The sequence below is a fragment of the Triticum aestivum genome, chromosome 7B, assembly GCF_018294505.1.
Source record: "Triticum aestivum cultivar Chinese Spring chromosome 7B, IWGSC CS RefSeq v2.1, whole genome shotgun sequence".
NCBI classification, from domain to species: Eukaryota; Viridiplantae; Streptophyta; class Magnoliopsida; order Poales; family Poaceae; genus Triticum; species Triticum aestivum.
This window is the reverse complement of record NC_057813.1, coordinates 310832857-310839239: the sequence shown is the minus strand read 5'-3', so window position 1 is coordinate 310839239 and position 6383 is coordinate 310832857.

Here is a 6383-nt window from a genome sequence, read left to right as displayed (position 1 = left end):
CCCTCCAGGATGCAATGGCACTAGTAACCAAGTGTGAAGCATGCCAGTTTCATTCAAAGAAGCTTCATGAACCAGCCCAGGCTCTCCAAACAATTCCTCTTTCCTCGTGCTGTCGAGGACTTTGAGTACTTGTACGTTGCGATTGACAAGTTCACAAAGTGGCCAGAGGTGGAGCCAGTGAGAAAGGTGACATCACAGTCGGCCGTCAAGTTCTTCAAGCGACTCGTTTTGCCATTTTGGTGTGCCAAACAGAGTCATCACTGACAACGGCACATAGTTCACGAGCCGCTCCTTCATGCAGTATATCCATGACCTTGGCAGCAAAGTTTTCTTTGCTTCCATTACTCATCCAAGAAGCAATGGCCAAGCGGAAAGGACAAATGCTGAAGTACTGCGAGGCCTCAAAACAAGAACTTTTGACAGGCTGCACAAATGTGGAAGACGCTGGATTGATGAATTGCCAACAGTTCTTTGGTCAATCAGAACGACACTAAATCGAGCTACTGGCCAGACACCCTTTGCCCTGGTATACGGGGCATGAAGCAGTTTTCCCCACGGAACTCATATACGGGTCACCTCGTGTGCTCTCTTATGATGAGCTTGAGAAAGAGCAGTTGCGCCAAGATGATGCAATGTTCCTTGAGGAAGATCGTCTTCGAGCTGTTGTGCGAGTCGCTCGCTACCAGCAAGCCTTGCGCCGCTATCATAGCCATAAGGTTCACGCCCGAAGCCTTGAGGAAGGCAACCTTGTTCTTCGGCGTGTTCAGCCCGCCAAGAATTCAAACAAGTTGATGCCAAAGTGGGAAGGCCCCTATCGGGTAATACGAGTCACCAAGCCTGGCGCAGTCCACCTGGAGACCGAAGATGGCATTCTGATGAGCAACTCCTGGAATATTGAACATCTTCGCAAGTTTTACCCATAGGGCGCGGTTGTCGGGAGCTCTGGCAACCCACTTTTGTACTAGCCTTGCCGGCAAGGCATGTAACCCTATGTATAGAACCAGGCGCAGATCATGTGCGCAGTCAGATAGCTTTTAGTATGTACATTTTCCTACTAGTTTCCATGTTTATATATATATGTATGCATGCATGCTTGCCCAGGATAGTGTGCTACCTTTGATCCTAGCAGGTACTGGGAAACCGCCAAGGCTCCGTGCCCCTGTCCTCTCCTCCTTTCAGCCGCAGTGACAATGCTCTGGTGTAAGTGCATCTAGTGCCACCCCTAGTTGGTTTTGGAGTATTGACGACAAAGTTGGTTGGGGGACTAATGCGTTTGTGAGAATTGCATGATAACGCAAGTAGTGTCCCTCATTGATTCGGTTTACCTACCGGAGATGACCCCTAAAAATGTATGAAGACATTGAAGACAATGGTGGTGTGTGAAGATATTCATACTGAAGACTATGACATGAGAAGACATTGAGTGAAGACTATGGAGCGCGAAGACTGAGTTGTTTTGTTGTTTCCTTTTCTTCTATGTTGAGTCATAGGAACCACCGTACTGTTAAGTGGGGTCCAAGTGAACTAAGTCAGAGTGACTGAAGTGATGCTCAACCCAAATCCTATGTCTTCGAGCGAAGACAATGAGAGCAAATCTTATCCAGAGCTGGATGAGTCAGCTTTGCTTGTAGCCCAAGTAAAGTTGCCATGTGTGTTTGAAATCTGACCGTTGGAACATGTGTCAGTTCCTTAGTGACCCAAGGTCATTTCGGACATATCAGGTCGGGTTGCCTTGTGGCTATAAATAGCCCACCCCCTACACCATAAATTGGTGGCTGCTCAGAGTTTGTTTACGGCTTTTGTCGTTTTAAGAGCAACCCACCACGAAGCCTTTAAGAGAGAAATCCTTGCGAGGAGCAAGCCCAAACACCCAGAGCCAAAGAGTGTTAGGCATCACTGAAGTCTTTCTGTCCGTGTGACCTGAAGACTTGTTACACTTGAGGACTGTGTATCCTCCAGCCGGTTAGGCATCGCGTTTTGAGCATCCAAGAGTCATTGTGGATTGCCGGGTGAACGAAGTCTGTGAAGGTTCGGAAGTCTACCTTGAAGACTTACCAGAGTGATTGGGCGAGGACTGGGTGTCCTTAGCTCAAGGGGAATAAGGTGAAGACACGGTCTTCTAAGTTGAATCTCAGCCTCCCTAACCAGATGTACAGTTGTCACAGCAACTGGAACTGGTCCAACAAATCCTGTGTCTTCGACAAGTGACTGGTTCTATCTCTTCCCTCCTTTACTTTGAGTTTGTGTTCGTGAAGTCATTGCTTATCTGTCTTATCTGATTGACTTCATTGCTTGACTACTATTGTTGATTGGCTTCATACTATCTTCCATCCTGATCCTACTACCTAGCTGCTATTAGTCTTCGTACGTTAACACTATTGCATACTTGACTATGGCTTGCTTGTTGTAGTTTATCTTCCGCTGCATATCAATTAGGTCATTTCTATTGTTTGTCTTCGAAACTACCATGTTTTGAAGACTTTGATAAAAATCGCCTATTCACCCCCCCTCTAGTCGATAACTAGCACTTTCAATTGGTATCAGAGCAAGGTACTCCCTTGTTCTGTGTGATTCGGTTTAACCACCTGGAGTTTAGCTATGTCGACTACAGGGATAATCAAAGTCTCCACTGACTGCCCCGTATTCGATGGAACTGAATATCCCTAATGGAAGAATAAGATGCACATGCATCTTGAAGCCATTGATATCGACCTCTGGTATGTCGTCAAGAATGGCGTTCCCAAAACTGGTGAAGGTGTCACCCCTACTGATTTCAAGAAGTTCATTCAAATGGACTCGACTGCAAAGAACATCATCTGTGGTCATCTGACCAAAGGACAGTATGGCCGTGTGAGTGCTCTGGAAATGTCAAAGCTAGTCTGGGACTGGCTATCCAAGGTCAATGAAGGCGTCTCTACATAGAGAGACCAGAGGATCAGTGTTCTTCGCAATCTCTTCAACCGCTTCAAGAGAAATGACAATGAAAATGTCCAGCTCATGTTTGATCGCCTCACCGACATCACAAATGAGCTTCAGGCTCTCGGCACCACTGAGATCACCAAGCATGAAATCATCAAGACGCTGCTGAGATCTCTTGACAGCTCCTTTGACACCCTTGCCCTCATGATACAAGAACGTCCTGACTTCAAGACTCTCGATCCGTCTGATATACTTGAGAGGCTCAACACACATGAGTTCCAGCTTTCAGAGAAAAGAGATATCTATGGCCCCAACTATGGCCGAACTCGTGCTTTGAAGGCAAAAGTTGTTTCCTCATCTGAAGAAGAAGAATCTGACTGCAGTTCTGATGATCCTGAAGACATTGGAAGGGAGCTTGCTATGCTTGTGAAGAAGTTCCAGAAATTCACCAAGAAGAAGGGCTTCAGAAAGTCTTCACGATCAAGAAATGATGAAGCTTCCACTCAAGACAACAAGAAGAGAACATGTCACAAGTGTAAGAAGCCCGGGCAGTACATCTCTGAGTGTCCTCAGTGGGACAACGAGAAGAATAAGAAGAAGAGCAAGGAATATGACTCTGATGACAAGAAGAAGAAGAAATCATCAAAGTCTTCTTCCAAGTCCACATCAAAGTCTTCATCTCATAAGAAGAGGTCATCTGGCAAGGCTCGTGCTTTTGTTGGGAAGGAAATGGATTCAGAGGAGGAGTCTGCTTCTGAGGAGGCAGAGGTGGAATCTGAAGCTGAGTCCGACTCTAGCGTTGCAAGTCTGGCTCTAGCCACAGCCTACGTTGCCAAGTCCATCTTCAACACTGAAGACAATGACTCCCACACCAACACTGATGATGACAAGGAAGATCCTGCTCCCACCTACTGCTTCATGGCACGTGGTGCCAAGGTAAAATCACGCGATGCTTACTTTGAAACATCAAGTGAAGATGACTCTGATTGTGAATCTAAACCCAGCTATAAAACACTTGTTAAAATTGCTACTGAACAACAAAGGGCTATGGAACATACTCAAAAACTGTTAGACAAAAGCGATGACCTGTTGGACGCGGAAATGACACGTTCACAGTCCTTAGTTGAAGACATAAAAAATCTTCATGATAAGTATCAAGAACTTCAAAGTCTTCATGAGACGCTCTCAACCACTTATGAAAAGCTCTCCTATGATTATCTTCAAAGAAAGCAAGAGCTTGAGAAATTGAAAGCGACTCATGAAGATCTTCAAAAAGAGAATGGGTCATTTCGTGCTCAACAGATCAGTTCCGCTCAGGATGGATTTGAACCACCATGTTTAAGATGCATTGAGTGTGATAACGCTGCCTCTGTTGCTGAATGTTCCACTGCTACTACTGTTGCTCTGTCTTCAACTACTGATGTGGTAACTAACCCCTCTGCTGAGGATACCACTACTATTGCTGATGAAAATGCTAGGTTGAAGACATTGCTTGAAACAGGGATATACAAAAGTCTGAAAGGGCATCAGACACTTTGCGATGTCCTCAAAAAGCAGATTCTGAACCGAAACCCTAGGAAAGAGGGTGTTGGGTTCGAGAGGAAAATGAATGCTGATGGTTCCTACTGGAAGCCTGAGCAGTATCCCAAAACCACATGGGTTGCTGCAAAGGAACCTTCAGTGGATCTATCCACTTTATCTGGTTTTACCTGTGCTAATCCCATTATCATTGATGAATCCTTTGATGCAAACTATAAACTGTTCAAAAATCAAAACGGTGAAGTGTTTGCCAGGTATATTGGTACTAATTGTAGGAATGGACCGCCAATGAAGAAGATCTGGGTTCCCAAAAGATGTCTTGAGAATCTTCCTGTGAATGTTGTCATGACACCACCAGGGAAGAAGACAAACCCCAGACCAAAGGCGTCACATGGTCAAATGGCTTTATACGGAAACAGGACTCACCTGAGTCACCCTAACGCCAATGTTTTGCAGGGAAATCGTACTCAAGTTTATGAATATGCGCGCGTGTCTTCAAACCGCTATGTTCATAGTACTAAGAACTTTTCTGCTTATTCATATGAGTATCATTCATCTCTTGCAAGGCTATTTGCTAGGGCTCCAAAGCCGAAATTCTCAGATGCTGCACTTAGACTCATTGCTTCTAAGCCACCCCTAAAGATGTGGGTGGTGAAGAAGAACTAACTCTCTTTTGCAGAACATGGTCTCCAGCCAACAATCAAAGGCGTCCGATATAATTGCTGGGGACCTAAAACACAAAGGGACGCATGATAAAATGACTTATTATGTATTCCACATATGAATCGCTTACCTGTCATACTGTGTGCTAACTTTCATCTATGCTGTGATAATCCAAGTGTGCATCAACTACTTATGCTTCACAACATACCTTGTGAAGCCTATCCTCCTAACTGCACTGTAGGGTATGACACCTCGTGCTTCAGAATGGATTATGGACAGCAGATGCACTAATCATATGACTGGTGATCGAAGTCTTCTCATGGACTCAACCTTACGTCCATCCGACAAGAGTCAAATCACATTTGCTGACACTGGTAAAGGCAAGGTATTGGGTCTAGGTAGAGTTGCAATCTCAAAGGATCAACATATGGATAAAGTGATGCTTCTTGAATCCCTTGGATTCAACTTAATGTCTGTCTCAATGCTTTGTGACTTAAACATGATTGTGATATTTGGAAAATATCGTTGCCTTGTACTAATGGAATCTGACAAGTCTCTAGTCTTTGAAGGGTATAGGAAAGGTGATCTATACATGGTAGATTTCTCAGCAGGTCCACAGCTTGCCGTATGTCTTCTGGCAAAAGCTTCAGAATGCTGGCTCTGGCATCGAAGGCTGGGGCATGCTGGCATGAGGAACTTGCACACTCTCGTCAAGAAGAAGCATGTCATAGGCATCGAAGGTGTCAAGTTCAAGAAAGATCATTTGTGTGGTGCTTGCGAAGCCGGGAAGATGACGAGGGCCAAGCACCCCTCGAAGACTATCATGACAACTTCTCAACCCTTCGAGCTATTCCACATGGACTTAGTTGGTCCTACTCACTACTCCACCCTCACAACAACGGCGTGTCTCTATGGCTTCGTCATTGTTGATGAATACTCAAGATACACATGGGTGCACATAATTCTCTACAAGACTGAAGTACAAGATGTCTTCAGACGATTCGCCAATCGAGAAATGAACAATTATGGCGTCAAGATCAAGCATATCAGAAGTGATAACGACACTGAATTCATGAACACCGGCCTTGATCTTTATCTGGATACAATGGGAATCACTCATGAATTTTCTGCTCCGTACACACCTCAGCAAAATGGCATTGTTGAGCGCAAGAACAGAACCCTCATTGAGATGGCTTGAACAATGCTTGACGAGTACAAGACACCAAGAAAGTTCTGGCCTGAAGCTATTGATACTGCATGTC